Raw genomic sequence first — 17,291 nt, 5'->3', positions numbered from 1 at the left:
TTTTCTCAGTCACACAAGGAAAAGAATTTTATTGAATGCATGACCTCTTCTCCTGAAGCATTATACTTTTGCAGAATTAGAATGGATGGGAGCACTGCTTTTTGTTCCAGAGTGAAAACACATTCATATGCTTTTTTTGCAAGATTTCTTTCAAAAGCTCATCAACATTCATCTAGCTCTAGCAAAAATATAGCATCCACCAATAGCTAGGTTTTGCTTGCTTGTTTGTTTTTTCCAAAAAAATGGCTTTCAAACATGATAAACAAAGCCAGCAAAAACAAATTTACATTGGCAAAACGGCACTTCATAATGGTTCTGCTACTGTAGTGATGCCAGCCTGAGGAAGAGATATTCACAATACTAGCAGGAATGTTGAGAAAGTTAAGCCAAGCAACATTTTTAACTGGGGTATATAAATATCTTGAGTTTGTTTTTTATTTCTTCTCTCATGTTAACAAAATGTATAAATCATCATGTAATCTACACCAATGCATGAAGCAACAAACAAGAGGAGCTAAAAGTCACTGTGCAGCAATTAAACTATGACTTAGTTACCTTCACAGAAACGTGGTGGGATGACTTGCACAACTGAGTGCTGCAATGGATGACCGTAGACACCTGAGAAAGGAGAGGCAAAGAAGGACAAGAGGTGGGGTAGTCCTGTATCATTGAATCATAGAGAGCTGGCAGAAGTGCTCTCCAAGCCATTTCCATCATTTATAGCAGTCCTAGGTAACCAGAGAGGTCCAAGCTAGCTTGAGGCTAGCCATTGTGATGACTACAAGAAGGACTGGAAACAGGATTTGGGGAACTACAGGCCTCTCGGTCCAACCTCAGTGCCAGTGGAGACCATCTTGAGTGCCGTTGCATGACACATACAGGACAACAAGGGGACCAGGTCCAGCCAGAATGGGCTCATGGAAGGTAGGTCCTGCTTGACCAACCTCCTTGTATGACAGTAAGACCCACTTAGCGGATAAGGGAAAGGCTGTAGATGCTGCTTATCTAGACTTCAGTAAAGACTCTGACACCATTTCCCACAGCATCCTCCTAGAGAAACTGATCATGGATTGGATGGGCACACTCTTTGCTAGTAACAAATGATAGGACAAGAGGAAATGGCCTACACCTGAGCCATGAGAGGTTTAGATTGAATCTTCAGAAGAAGGGTTTTCAAGAATTAGCACAGGCTGCCCAAGAAGTGACTGAGTCACCATCCCTGGAGGGAATTATGAGACATGTAGATGTGTCACTTAGTGCAATGGTCTAGTGGTGGACTTGGCGGTGCTGGGTCACTTTCCAACCTAAATGATTCTAGGATTCTATTCTATAACACAGACTTGGCAATGGTGTGGAAACAACTACACCTGCTGTGTTCCAGGTCTGATAAACAATAATTCTTTTTTTTTTTTTTTCACATTAAGAGATACTGTATAGAGACAGTTATCCTGCTGATGGATGGAAGACTTAATCCATAAATAAGCAAAAAGACTGACGACAGTGGCATCTGTCATAGAATAATTGGAGACAGCTGCAAAAATGCATCTTAAGTGGGGATCAATGATTAGGTTTAATGTTCTAGGTAGTTCTCAAAATTATGTGTAACAGCAGGGGTACTGCAACACGTGTAACAGACAATGAGGCCTGTGGAAAAGAAATATATAGGGACAGATTCTTGCTAGATGTTTCAGAGATGTTTATTTCTCCAGCCACATGGCTGGGGCTCTGCCGAGGAACTGAGGCAATCAAGGGACCTGAGGGTCCTTGCCCGTGCAGGGGAACACAAAACAACCAATGGGGAACGAGGCTGACCAGGGGCAGGGAAACCCCGTGTCTCCCCCCCAGGGCCCCTCTCCCAGGGCTCCATGGCAGGGGGGAAGGGACCCTAACAAGTATGTATAGGAATCTAGCCTCTGAAAAACTTGCCCTTAATTGTTTTCTCTAATGCCTGGACAAGTTTGTTAGAAGCAGTTGCTGACTCCTGATAGTGTTCTGTCAGTAGATGAATGCATACAAGCTCCACTGTTAAGTCCTCTGCCATTTTAGCTCTGAGTTACTGAATCTCTAAGAGCTTCCTCAAATCCAGTCTGGTAGTTTGGAACCCATCATACATAACCCCCATGATGCTGAAGGTAGTTTCAAAGACTGCAAGACTGGGAAAAAAGTCTACATTAAGATTTATATTTTGGACAATACATTGGATGTTGGAGCATTGTAGAGAAAGGTACTGCCTTGTAATGAAAAATGGGACTAATCAAAAGGGGAAACTTATTGCCAATCAGAAAATAATTTCAAAGTTCTGTAAATTATTTCCTTCCAGATATTTTCTGATAATAACTTGCTTGACTTTCTTTCTCCCCCCAACACCTTTCCTTGAATGTTTGCTGGGGTTTTTACCCTTTGGGTAGAAATAACTTCAGTTTCATGTACAATGTGGGATGTCTGTACTTCCACCTTTTGATATTGCATCAGTTCCCACTTCCTCCAGTATCAGGTAAAACTTGAATTATCAAATATAGAAACAGCCTTCTGTTTTAAGCACTTCTTCCAGGTACTGATCTTTCTACAAAGACTCAGGTCCCTCTTCAGTAAAGTTACTCCTCAGCTACCTAACTCTATCAATGACTTCACATCACAGCATTCTCACCCAGACAGGATCGCCTCAAAAGATCTCAACAGATCAAAATTCACTCATCTTATATTGGTAAGGCTTTATGAATTTGTCTCTCTGAGGGTCACTAAGTTTCCCCAGACCAAAGTTTATGCTCACAGTTTACAAGAGCAGGAGTGACATGGCCACTGACAAGTACCAGCAGCATTATTAGCTTGAGCAGACATGCTGTCCAATCCAATTTTAGACTCTTCAGACCTGCCCATAACTGCAGTTCATGAAAGGTCAGATCTGTCATTTGTGATCACCACACAAAAAGCCAGATTAATATCTCTGTTCCCGTTTTGCTGGATAAGTGTGGCTTCATCCACTTGCTCTTTCCCCTGGAGTGTTAGAACAATCTCCATTCGAGTCATCCAGAAAGCTAGGATAGACAAATAGCTTGTATGGGAGTTTTGTCTCCTCCCCTGCCCTGTGCATTCACCTTTTCCATAAGGTCATATTCAGAGAATGAGGAGAGGAACTGGCCTGAGCCTGGAAGCACTAGCAATACATTTCATTATTCCTATTTGATGTGGTCAAGATCTGCATCAGTTCTGTCAGTCACCAATGAGCAAGAATCACTCTCATTTTGTATTATGGCCTCTGGCGACAGAAGCTCTGGAAAAGTTTCTTGTGATCTTCTTGAGCCTCTTGGGATTATTCCTTGACTTCTTGCAGCACCTTATAATTGTTCAAGTCCAGGTTTGAACAGGCACCCCTGGGCAAACTCACCATGACACAACTAACTCTTGTGCTACCGAGCACTGAGTTTTGCTCAAAGTCCTTTGAAACATCTCTACTTTGAGGCCCTAGTTAGGGTTCAAATGGCTTAGTAATGTAGTCACAAGTACTGGCAGAAAGAGAAATTCCCTCTGAGCTCTGAGCTCCAAATAATTTTCTGAGACCCTTACATATTTTTCTAAAAGGTTTTATCACTGCCTCATTTGTTCCAACTTCAACCAGTAGTCAGAGAGCATCACGCAGGTGTGACTCTGGTTAGCTTTATCTGACATATGGCATCAGTGTGGACTGTCTCTCTGCATGTTTTATTTGATTTTATCCCCTTAAGTCTGCCATTGCTTTATTTTTTCCCTATGTTTTTTGTTCCTTTTGGATCCCCTTGTTTTCTGATAAATATTTTCCTTTTCCCTTTGGATTGCCTTGTAAAAATAGATCACCAAATGAAAGTATCACAGAGTAGATAGTTAATTGTACTAAATTGACAGCCTTATCTACTTGTGTGTTATCATTACTGTTGTTATGTTTGGACAGGACATAATTTCTTTCATCTTTTGAAACCCTCAGGAGCAATTAGGAGAACTTATATTGCTGGTGCAGGCTTGTGTAGAAGGAGAAAGAAAACTCTGTCTGCTACACTGTGATTTTGGCCACAGCCCACAGCAAAAGGCAGCACAAAACTGCACCATCCCATGGAGGAAATCTGGGCTGGACACCACACACCACTGGTATGCCTTGGAAGTATAGTACCTTCAAATATCCTGGGCACATTCATCATATTTGACTGGTCTGAGGAGAAATTTATGACTTCCTTTCCACTCTGCTTCAGATGTTGTCCAAAGGAAACACCACTAAAACTGCCTACTAGCCCCAACTAGAGCCTCTGTGAAGGGAGAACATAGGTAATTTTAATGTCCAGCTGTCAAAGGGTGAGTCAGTGTGGAAGAGACCTTCATCTGTCCTTGTGGCTCATTGTCTTTAAAAGCCCCTACAAGCTTTTGGGAACCTTCAATACTAGTCAGCTGTCAGATAAGTTTAACCATGTAGAAAGCTGAACTCTGAACACCTCCTCTCCCAACAGCCAGGAAAGGTATGGCCTTTCTGACAATTGAGAATTTAACATTTAATTCTGACTAGGCATAGCCACAAAACTGTGGAAAGGTATAACTTCCCGTGGCAGGGGGGTTGGAACTAGATGATACTTAAGGTCCCTTCCAACCAAACCATTCTATGATTCTATAATTCTGTACTTGTGAAGTAAGGATTTTCACTTGGCTTTTTCAGTTTTGAGGCCTTATCTTGTACACAGTTTTGTGGCCACCAAATGATCACAAACAGTCTGTCTTTGCCTGGTAAACTGGGGACTCCTCAGAACCCAGAAGGGCTGTCAGTGTCTGTCCCTTTGAGTTCTACAGTGTTTGCAGAAAGCTGAGGCTTAGTAACTTGCTCTGACATGCTTGCCGAGCATCTCTGTGAATGCAAAGATGTAACATGTTTCAGACCACAATGCACAGGGATGCAGGTCCTGCTTATTGAATTGAAAATCCTTCCTAGTTTATAAAAGACAGAGAAACAAACAGGAAGGGTTGAGCTGAAGTCTGTATATAATGGATCTAAGAGATATCCTTCTGTCATGCTGACACTTGATTACAGCCTAAGTGCTGTCAGAAGGGCCATATGTTCCATTCACAGCATGGCTTAGCCCTCTGCAGGCTCAGCAGGAGTGGGCAGCAGCTTGGCAATTTGTCCAAGGCACGTCATGAATTGACTAGGATAAAGAGATTAGGGCCCTGACCCTTGAGTACCTTCCACCTTGTGGAGTGACTTGTGTGAGTGCAAAGTGGATATGAATGGATACTGCTTGGCCTTGATAGTGATTTAGCACCACTTTGGGCTCATTTTGAAAAGGTGAAAATGACTGGAGAAGCAGCAGATAATCATTGACCTTAATTCCTGCCCTGCATTTCCTTTGTGCTTGTGTGTTTCTTCAATGATTTGTCTGTTTCTAACTGCTGCATTTGAAACAAATTGGAGTGGGGAAAGGCAAAGGCGACTGTGTTCCTTCACTGCATTTGAGGCTGCTGTTAAACACCAGGCATCTGTGGTCACTAAAATCAAGAAGTGATGGGAAAAGCTAATGGTCGCTTTTAAATAAGGTAAAGATTCTTAAAATAACTCACACACAAAAAAAAAAAAGTGGTCTAGAAAATTAATGTTCTCTTCCTCTGCCAGTCTTCTAACATTATTTACTACTCCATTCTCCACTTCTAGTGTCTTTCTGAAATAGTGTTTTCTGCAGTGCCTTAGAAAATGGCTTGTAGGCTCACAAGTCAGTGGTGCAGCAGTATTTCATGCATTACTTCTGGAATGGGGATCATGTCCAGAGCCCTAATTTTCATGCAAATTACTGACTCTGTTTGGAAAGGTCAGTACTGCAAAATGCTAACAAAATGCAACAGCAGGCAAACATAGTGGAGTTAAGGGTTTGCTCATGAATTTTTTTCACAGAGCCCTGTAGAAAATAACCCTGTCTCTGTCACAAAGAGCACAACATTATGATCTGAAATAAGATTTCTATGAGTCAGTTGAGAGGTGGATAATGTACTAATTTACTTCCATCTAAAAGAGAGGGGGAATAAAACGTCAATCTCCGCTTGATTTTTGCTCTCAAAGAAACCGAACATAAGTATGGTCCCCTGAATCACAGGTATGAATCAGAATTTCACACATTTTTTGTGGTAATTGGCACCACACTCCTTTCTTCAAAAGATCTCCTCAATTAATGCAGATAGGACAAAAGGAAGAACATTGACGTGGTATTATAACATTAAGGTCCATCTGTAATAAAGGGTCAGCTTAATGCTAGCAGGTAAAAAATTCCATCTTTTGTCATATGAGGGGACATTCAGTCTGTGAGCTCTTTTAACGCTAGACAGAGCCTGGTATTTCAGCAGTACTGGAGTTTTCTGAGTATTTTTTTGCTTGATTTAGGGAAGGGAAAAACCCCAAAAATAAATTCTTTTTCATTTTGACCCAAATAAAATGTGTATCTCAACTATTCAAGTTTTTAACATTAAAGAAATGGTGGCTATTTTTTTTAAAATCATCACTTCGGTTATTTTAAATTGTTAGCTTTTCAAAACTAAAACAAATATTTTTCCCATTTGGACTGAAATGTACCTGTTTTTTTCCCTGAAGTTGTCATTTTCAATTAATAGGTGGCCTGAATACAGTAACTGTCCACACAAACTTGCCAGTTTATATGAAAAAGAGGAAACAAGCATCATGAAGAAAGGCTTATTTTCTGAGTAGTTGGGGTAATCTGGAGGTGACTGATTATCCATGATCCCTATGATGTGAAGCAATGGAGGATTTGATATTTAGTTCTGACTAGGCAAAAGTATAGGGCTGTTGATAGCACTCTGCTTCCTGGACCCTTACTTTAAGATTTGTGTGGCTTTCCTATCTAAAAGCACTGTAAAGCATTTGCTTTAGTCCAGCTTTGTCATTAAAAGGTATCAAAAAAGAAAAATTCCTGTACTCCAGGAGGCATCTGGAATAAGTGGGAGAGGGAAGCATGGATTCAGATGAGGTGCAGAGATCCTCTTGTTTTACATGGTGGGATGGTGAAGGTTTGTATGCTGCAAGATCAGTTCATTCCACCGGGTTTAGTGCTGGCAGGACTGGAACTTCAGTGCTTAGCAGAGTGAAAAGCACTGTTGCAGTGTGCCATGTTGTGAACAGTTTGCCTTTTTAGCTGTTCAAAACCTCTCTGAAGTAGAACAAAGAATGGCAACAAATTTATACCCTTTTCAATGCACATACTTAGACTGGACTTCATTCCTTTTCATCTGCACAAATTTGTGTGTTGTGTGCAGCAAGAAATATCAATCTCTGACAACCCATTTCCTAACAACTCAGAAGGGAAATTCATCACATACAAACCTATGTACGCTGATGTGGTCACCTCTAGCATTAATGATTTGAACACTCTCCTTCCTACTGACTGCTGTTATGCCCTGTGCTAGTTCAGCTGCTCTCTTCTACTTCTCATGGGAGCTCTGAAGTATATTTGGAATAAACCCTTCAGCGCCCAATTTCCTCCATTGCTGCTCCCTGCTAGTAGGCTTCTGTGATTTTCAAAGGTGATCTGGGAAGGAGCTACTTTGGAGTCTGATTTCATTTTTATTTAGTGCGCAGAAATGACAAGCAAGCCACGACAGTGCCCCTCTGCTTTGGAAAAGTGCCAGGTTCAAAGACCATAGAGCCTTTTATAAAGCTCCATTACCAGAATAGGTTTCAGTCCTACACCATTCAAGCCCATTAGACATGTGCTCAAACACATACTTTCCCCATCCCTAACACAATAGGGTACAAGGTGAGACAGATCAGGATCAGCAGACGGGTATTACCACTGCATTCTCAAATTAGAGTGAAATTGGTTTTGTCAATTCTTTCATTGTACTCCCATGGAGAAAGCTTGTCCTCAGTAAATGTTTTTTTAATAAAGTGCATCAAGTGAAACTTCAGAAGTATTGGAGGTGTGACTGTAAAAAAGCCTGTCTTTGTAAAATTTTATAAATATGCACATTTAAATGGCATCCAAAACCAGGAAAGTAGTATCAGAATTCAGGATCCACATGTGTTTATCTTTATAGCTATTAATCTATTGCTAAGCCATAAATCTATTAGGAAGAGCTTTGAATATTGCCTTTCATCTGCTCCTTTCCTCTTCCTAAAATAGATCTCACTCAATAACCTTCCTATTCTTGGATAAGAGGTTCAATATCCATTGGTATCTTTCTCTTGTCAGACATGAGGTTATTACTGAATAATGATGATAATTAAAAGTACTCTAACTGATGTGACTAATAAAAAAATTTACATCAATGGTGAAGGACAAATCTCAACACATTGGGTTTGGTTTAGATAAACAGCCAAAAGATTGATTATCCAAATGTTATCCAAAGGCTGTGTGCTAAAATGGGAGCAGCAAAAATTCAGATGAAAATCTTATAATAGCAGCTGCTTCGTGGTAAGTTTCTTCCTGCAGCTGGAAAAAGAACTGTTGTGTTTTATAACTGAAGGCAATATAACCATTGATCAAAATGGGCTGATATATGATGCCTTCCCAGCACTTCTCAAAACCATAATCACAGACACTGACACTTTTTGGACATTGATGAATAGTTTACAATGAGCTGGGGGGACTTTTAGCTTTCCATTTTGACCACTGAATATAAATAAGCTCCGTTCTGGAATTTTATGAGAAATATAAAAATATGTTTATATTAAAAATAGATATCAAAGAATGTTTTATGCTATATTTATATTTTCATTTGTAATAAAGATTATAGATTTATATTATTATTTGTAATATATTGTCATTATAGCACATTGAGCTTTCAGCTCTAGGTTTTCCTTGCTTATGAACACTGTTCTCCTCAAAAGCAAATGCACTACCTTCTCAGCTCCATTTGTACGCCAGCCCCTTATGCTTCTCTGTCAACATAAATGCAAGCATTCCTTTTACTTCAGCCATGTTAGCCTTTGTCTACCAGCTACACTCTTCTCTCCACTAAACCTTTGAGTAAAACTCTCCTCAAATGCTATCTTTCAAAAAATGTGTCCAAGAAAGCAGCCAATTTTCTGGGAACTGAGTGAAAAGACAGGTAGGAAAAAAAAAAAAAAGATGAAAATAATAAAGTTGAAATGCTTATTCCCATTGAAGACTGTAGTTATTCAGCTGCGTGGTTCCTCTCCCCTCCTTTAGCACTGGCAGAGTCCACTGTGCAGCAGTGTAAGCACAACCCTGATGAAATCCCTGAGGTGTCCAGGCAGGCGTGAGAGTATCCACCTTATCAGTCAATGGAGCAGCTAAAATTCCCTTCTACTCTTCTGCTTACAGAGCATACTCTGCCTAAAGATTTTCAGTGCGTTCGCATGCTTGCTAACAAAAATAAATATTAGTAGCTGAAGGAAACAGTTTTGAAATAAAAGGCTGAAACCTCTTGATGTAAAATGAATTCTTTTTGTTTTTAATGCAAACTTGAACATGCCAATCAATAGGCAAAAATCTCATCCTGTGAAAAAATTTCACATATAAAAAAACTGAATAAAATAAACCAAATAAAGTCTTTACCATGAATAGTTCACCTGCTTTAGTCCTTGTTCAAAGGAAATTCCAAACCATAACTCACAGCTCTGACTAGAAAGCCTGGGACTTGGTCTTTATTTTTTAGATTCAAGGTATATTATCTTGCTCAGAATTAGTGAATGATGTCAATATTACTTTATTCCAAGCACACGATGACTAATGTAGGCTTTATAAAATCAGTTACCTTCCCTTTTTGTCTTCAATTTCCTTGAAGAGGAAAAACACAAAAAGATCTCCTTAAAAATTAAAATTAAGAATAAAAAAGAAACCAAAGAAATTCCTTCAATTTCCTATGAAGAAGCCTTTCACACTGAGTTCATAAAAAAAACCCCCACAACCTAAACACATTCATATAAAAACAATTTCCTTAGATAGCAGCACTTTTTATTCCTCTTGCTATTATTAAAGATGCTAGTGTTCGAATAGCTTTCTCCTTCACAAATCAGCGTTCCCTTCAGCTGAGGGAAGTCATAACCCTGTGTTTATGACATCTCATGCTGTTTCTCAAAAAATAATTGCTGTGCCACCAGTGCAGAAAAGATCAAAGAGCTGATGAACTTTTAATATGTTAAACACTTACTCTGATTTGAAAAGCTATATTTTCAAATTAGATGCATCCTGGCTTTCAATTTTGCACTGTCAGAATAAGGTACCTACATGCCTCGAGTGCAAAAATAGGAATACCTGTGATCTTGAGCCCTTAAAGGGAACACAAGGATGTCAAATACAAAGAGTTTGGTTCTGGCATGTAAAGAAAAGCATTTCCAAGGTTTTGAGTATATATCAACTCCATCAGCTTCTGTTGAATTGAGCAGGAAATGAAGATGCAGAATTTTCTAAGATAGCTACAGATAAGGGTTTAGTCTTTACCTTAACGGTCTCTCTTTCAAATCATCACTTTACCTCATGAGAATGTTGTCGGATTTTTTACTGTATGGGTGACAAAGCACTCAAGCATGTTTCCCAAGGACATTGTAGAGTGTCCACCACTGGAGATGTTGAGCAGCTGTCTGAACAAAGTACTGGACAACTGGGTCTAGCTGGTCCTGCTTGAGCTGGAGGGCTTGGACCAGAGGACCTCTGGAGGTCACTTCCAGTGCCGTCATTTGAGATCCACTGTTTACAATCAGAAGCTGCTCTTACTTGATATAATGTAAACTAAATGAGGCTACCAAGATGAACTACTAGCAAAAATATTTATTTTTAATGAGAGCAAAATTAGTTAGGTAAATGATGGAACATAAATGTGTTTTCTTCTGTTGGATGGTGAGCATTATTTTTACATTCTCCTTACCGTACTGATGTCTTTTTTAAAACATGGAAGAGTTTCTATGGTAATTTTCTAATTTTAAAAAAGTGAGTGAAATAGCGCTTCATCAAATTTATAGAAAAACATGATTAAGGTAAAATATATTGTTAGCAATTTTCAGTGGGAGAAATATGTTCATAACAAGAAAACCTAAGAAGGAGCCAACTTAAGCAAAACAACAACTTTAATTCACCTGAAACACTATTTATGCTTCTGATGCATTGTATTAGTCAGATGAATCCTGAAGAAAAAGGAAAAGAACTTTCCTTTTAAAGAATTCTTTATGGGCTCCAGAGTAATCGAACCCTTGATTAGGGTATGTGTGGTTGAAAACCAGTGCATAGATAACCATTTATTAGTCAGCGTAGAGCCATATTAACCAGTAAATCTGGCTTAGGAAAAAAAAAAATCAAACCCTACTTTCAGCTCTCCAAACAACTCCCTGTACTCTTGATTTTCTGCAGGGCTGCCTGGTGGCTCCCTGCTCACCCTATTGAGGACAAAGGGGGTATTTTTATACCTCTGGTGCCCCAGCTGTTCCTCCAGTGTGCCATCCAGCCCTGACACACCCTCTCAGTCAGGAGGAAGCATTGCCAGCTGAGAGCTGAGAGTATGGAAGTCCTCTGGTAGAATATAGAACCTCCACATCTTAGAAAAAAATAGCAACAATCTTTTCCCATAAAATTCTCCTTACCTTCTGGCCCACAAGTACAAACTATGGAGGGTTTGCAAGGTGGGGAACATATACCTAAATCCCCTGCTGACATGGAGACTTCTGACTCATATGCTTAATGTCAAGGCTGAATGTCTTTGGGATGGAAACTGGATGCAAGTACATCCTAGAGTCAAGTCACACTTATGGACTCATGTAGTGCCCTTTAGATTTGATAGTATTGGCCTTCTACACTGCCACAGAACCAAACCAAAGCTGAGTATAGGCACTTAGGTCCCAGGCATTTTTCAACTTCTTGTGATGACATTAAAAAGATAGTACTTTCACTTTTTTTACTGTCTCAGTTTGCAGGTTCCTTTTGAGTCTGGATTACCACTGCTTTAAGATAAAAAAGAACTGCTTTATCTTACAAATTAAAGCCACCGAAAATTTTAATTTCAAAATTCACTGGAAAACTAATAAGAGTTCCCACTGAAACTAAAAGTTACTACAGCTTCTCATGTCCAGGCAGGTTTGCATGGCTGCAGAGCTACCCAGTTACACTATGAGCATTATTAATTCAAGTGATCCAGAGAGGAATTAAATACTAAAAACACCTGTGAAACTTAGCAAATGTGACACAGAGAATACTGTGCACCATGTTATCCAGTACCTCCTGCAATAAGTAATAATCTCCTTAGTTTTAAAGAGAAGTGTAGCATATGCCCAGTCACTGCCCTGGAGGGATGTCTGCTGAGATAAGGAGATTGAGCAATCTCCCAGCAGGACTCTCCCTGGGAAGGCAGCTACTCTTCAGTTACGGTGAGAAAGAAGACAGAGCCAGAATCCTCTGGGAGACCCTATGCAGATCCTTTGTAACCCATTGGCCTTTACCCTCTGACACCCATCCCCTGTATCCCTATAAGAGCTAGCCCTCTGCCCCTGCGAGGGAGAGCCGCTCGTCCCTGGCCTTGCCCTTCGCCAGAGTACAGACCAACAATAAAGCTACTTCGTGTGGAACCAGCTAAACGAGCCTCTCGTCGCTCCCTGGTCTGGCCTGGAGGCTGCCCTGCAGAGCTGGGCTGGAATCATGAGCTGACAATCACTAAAGAGCTGACAGCTTCTGCACGGGCCCTCCTAGCCGGCAGCTGAGGGAGGACACCGGGCCTCAGGAAGGTGATTCCTTATGGGACCATCTCTCCGGACTGGTCACCTCTTCCTTGGTCAGAGCTACTGACCCCTAACCAGCTGCCATAGAGAAGCACACTGCTCTTCCCTCCTGGAATGGTTTATTTTCCATATCTCACCCAGTTAACACTGAGCTGTTGGAAGTGGGGGGGGATCAAGATATGGGCAAAGCAAACTGGGATTTTGACAGAGAATGAAGTGACACTGAATGAGAATGTTGATTAAATAGGTGACAGGTTTGACAGCAAGGATTAAATAGCAGTATCTAGCTTCTTTGTTATGATTTCCCTTGGACAGTTTTGTCCTAAAACTTCTTTAGGAAAACAATGCAGACTGGTTTCATTGAAGACCTAATTCAATAGGCTTTTCCTTCAGATACTTCGTCAGCCAACAACTAAATCTTCTGAGTTGTTTTGTTGTTGATGATTTTTTGCTGCTTGTTTGTTTGTTGGGACTTTTTTCTTGATTAAAGAGTCTTTCACTTTTGTGGAAATAAGCTATTTTGCATGAATATTTTAGAAGCAAGAAGTGATGACTAATTAGATCTAGTGTGATCACTAACCTGCAATAGGCATTGTGAAAAAAAATCAAATGGATTTCTGATAAAAAAACAAGATTGGCATCAGTATTAATACCATTTTTGGCAAGACCAAACCCTGAAATTAGTAAAAAAAACCAAGTCTGATTTTATCTGTATTACCCATAGATCATAGAAGCTGCATGAATGTCTCTAAAGCCACTCAAAAATACTTATTGCCTTCCTTGTTTATGAAGAGCTCTTACAATGAATCAGTCTTCACATGTGCATTTTAACAATTTTTATCACTTTTAGCTATTAATTTCCCAAGATAAATTTGTAAGGGAAAGAAGTGGAAATTGTTCCACCCAAAATTAAAGATAAGTTTTTGATAATTTGCTATGCTGTTAGTCCTCTTAAACATTAAAAAATATTGGGGGGAAAAAAATGAAGTGCAAAAGCAATTGCAATTTCAAATTACTTTAAGAAAATCGAGATCAGTATTGAAAGAGAAATAATGTTAAAATGACCAAATCTGTCAATGGAAATTCAGGGGAAAAAATCAGATAAAATTTTCAGATTAAAAAAATTACTTGTCACTAGAATATCGGTATGTGAAAATCTAATAAATGAAGAAAAAAAAAGTATATGATTATTTAAGATTTAGAAAATGAGGTTTATATTCCAGATTGGTCTATCTTCTTTTTACAACTCTTCCACTAATTTGTTTGACATTTTGCAGTTCCTTGCCTTGTTTTAGTTTTTCTAATATGTATGGTCAATTTCAAATAATGCTATTTAACAACATGTTAAGCCAATTAACTCATTCAGATTTGAAAACTGTATTAATATAACATGGGAATGAAAGTTTAAAAATTTATAGCTTTTCATTAATTTACATGGATCTTTCCCTGTTGAAAGAGCTTTAAATCTCTCTCTCTTTTTCCTTTCTCTTTCATAAAAAAAGCTCCCTGAAAGGACACCTAGGAACTAAAATAGTGCCTTCAAAAAAAATTTTGAACTGCCTCGGCTCTCAGCAAGTATCAGTGCCAGTTTCATCATTGATGCCCCTCCAGCTCTTTTCTCTGCAGTTTTGCAAAAACATGACTAACAGAGTTCAGATCTTCTTTGTTGCTTCTCTGTGAAAACTCCAATTCTGTAATAATAAAGCTTAAAACCAAGAAGGTTAACTTTTGTGTTCCAGTTTTTGTATAATATTGTTTGATCAAGTAAACACAATTAGCCAGTTAAGAACAAAGAAACACATGAAGGTCATGCCGAAGCAAGTTGCTATGTCTACCATCAGATTAGGATCAGATTAAGTGAGACTGAACTGGCATTTGCTGTTCCTATTAGATTTAATTCTGGCCAGTCATGAGGAATTATTTTAGGAAGTAATAGGATTAACTAAGCAAAAACCAAGATGCAGCATTCACTTTCTTTACTAAAATAGACGTGTTCTTAAAAAGCTTATCAGCCTTTTATTATTCATTCATAGTTATGACTGGTTCTATTAGCAGATGCTTGTGGCAAGAATATAAAAAACAGAATAAACAAGGCAGAGCACAACTTGCATATCCGTATTTGGAAATGTTCTTAGCTAACTAGATTTGTCTGACTAATAAAACACACCTGAATTAACAGGAGATGAAAGATCTCCCAGCTACTTATGTCAACTTTCCAACCTAAAAGTATTTTTGCGTCTTTTATGGTTTTTTTCTTTGGTTTTATGATTTTATGTCTTCTTTAAACATTTTCAGAAACAAGGGTCTTAGATGGAATTCTGTGTGTGTGTATACATATTCACAGTGGTCATGGTAGGGAGAAGAAAATCCTTAGCATGTGATCTATTCATCTATTCATCTAGCACAAAGATGAGAAAAGAAGTACCAGTATGCTATCTTTGAGCATTGAATATACATGTACACACACATATTAAAATGAGCAAAAAGAGGTCAGAAACTGGCTGCAAAGGTCAGGCAAAGAATTCTTCTTCAAAGAGAAATAGATTGGGAGGAGAAATGGATTTTACAACAAAGGAACGCTTTCAAGTGCATAGGAAAATCTCAATTTATTTTCCATATTTCATTTGCAAACCAAACATCTCTCCATCTCCCAAAATAAAAAGCTCTGTTTTGTTTTTGTAGGAGTTATCAACTTATAGTCTGAATGAATAGCAAACTGAAGAAAAGAAGCAAAGGAAGCAAATTCACAAATTCGACTTAAAATGTCAGAGTAGGGCACAAAGGTAATCGTGAGACTTTCACGTATGAAAGGTCTTTTTTACAACATCCTGGTTTAAAGCATCAATCTGTTGAGGTAAATGACGTAAGTAGGACTTCGGAAAATTTCAGTAGAAAAGCACTCATGAACCAGCAACTCACTCAGTTGGGCCTGTACCAGCTGCTTTTTTCCTGTGCTTTGTAGCCTGCCTGTGCTGCAGGAAGGGGATCTTGCTGCAATATAATTGGGCGTGAGGAACCAGAGCTCCATCATTTCACTGAAATAAGTAGACATATTTAAGTGAGCACATTAATTGCTGTAAGTATTGCCAAGACCAGGGCTGCCAATTGAGTAGCTGCAGATGGTTCCCTAATGCTCTACCTATATCTTCTACAAGGAGCAGAGACCAAATGCAGTAATCGTGCCCTTTGTGTTTGAATGTGGGCAATATGGCCAAATCTGTGGAACACTTGATTGTAGATACAGGGCTTTTTCAGCAAAAAGACTCTTGTAATTTTAAAAACTTAGAACACTTAACTGCTGAATGAAATTACTTTAGTGCTAAGGTGGAGCTGAGATTGGTAGGTGACTCTTGAAACACTGGTGAAATCACTAACATTTCAAATCCCTATTGTGCATTGATTTTCAGGACACTTTTATTAATCATTAATTGCACTGTTTTCTATTGATTATCAGGTTTCTCTGTGCATGGATAATTCTGTGCCGCATTTATGTCTCAGTCATAAATCAAAAGACCCCCAGAGCTTAAAAAGGTGGGTCCATTTGAAAACTACTTAGTAAATGGTTGAGTTCCAGCAATTAGCAGCAAAAAAATCTAAATATAGTGCAAGTGTAGGGATTATTTCAATAATCAATATTTAGGGAGAGAAAAAAAAGCTTAGGAGATGAAAGAAGGAGGAAAATTTAAAAATTAAGAAGGAAATGGGCTCCATTTTTGAATATATTTCCATTCTCTTGTTTATATTTACAAATATAAAAAAATGCTCTTGAAACCTTATATTTCACTGCTTTGTAGGTCAGATCTGAGCTATCTGCTTGATCCAGTTAGTTCACAGGCAGCTCCAGGTTACAGAACAACAAAAAATCCCACTTGCTCCCTCCCCCTCAAAAAAACCACCAAACCCAAACAAAAAACCCACTAAACCTTAGTTAGGATATATTAATCTCCTCCTTTCCCAAGCAGTTAGTTCAGATACTCTTGTTAAATTCCTTTAAAAATATTTTAATCAAATTTGAAAACTTGCATATGCAGCAAAAAAAACCTCATTTTTGCCCATATTTGGGCAAAACCATATTTGGGTTTTGCCCATATTTGCCCATATTTGGGCAAAACCAAACCATATTTGCCCACAGACTTTAAAGCTAAATAATAAATTGAGATCTAATACATTTAATACAACAAAATTAGGTTCTACACAATCATCTCAATATTCTATAGTTTTAAGGATATGGAGGAACAAACTAGTATTTTCATCTCCAGGGGAAATTCGGGAGATTTTGTGTTCAGATAAATATCCCAGACATTTGCCAACTTCACTTGCTAAGACAATCAGGGAAAATACCAGCCTCTACACACAGTGGTTTCTGTGATGAAGGATTCCAGAAATATGGAGAAAGGAGGAGTTCTGGTGCTCTGGATGGCAGATGCTGAGAACCTGGACACACCACAGCACACATGTACTAGTCAGTTTGGAAGGAGTATCTGACCATGGATGTACGTCCATCTCCTAAGGAGCTAGCTCAGACTTTCTGACATCAGTGATATTTTTTTCAATGAATTAAAGTGCAGACCAGGCAAGAAAATACCACTAATTTTTGCGGTTTACAAGAAAC

The 17,291-nt window shown here is 38.9% G+C and overlaps 1 long non-coding RNA gene across 1 annotated transcript; it reads left to right on the top strand.

Moving 5' to 3' along the window:
- Nucleotides 1-1,835: 1,835 nt before the first annotated feature.
- Nucleotides 1,836-14,404, top strand: LOC125318661. Its single transcript, XR_007200476.1, has 2 exons — nt 1,836-4,119; nt 14,182-14,404. It is a non-coding gene; the product is annotated as an uncharacterized LOC125318661 (long non-coding RNA).
- Nucleotides 14,405-17,291: the final 2,887 nt, after the last annotated feature.

This window comes from Corvus hawaiiensis, chromosome 30 (genome assembly GCF_020740725.1).
Source record: "Corvus hawaiiensis isolate bCorHaw1 chromosome 30, bCorHaw1.pri.cur, whole genome shotgun sequence".
Lineage (NCBI taxonomy): Eukaryota > Metazoa > Chordata > Aves > Passeriformes > Corvidae > Corvus > Corvus hawaiiensis.
This window is presented reverse-complemented; position numbering and strand designations above follow the sequence as displayed.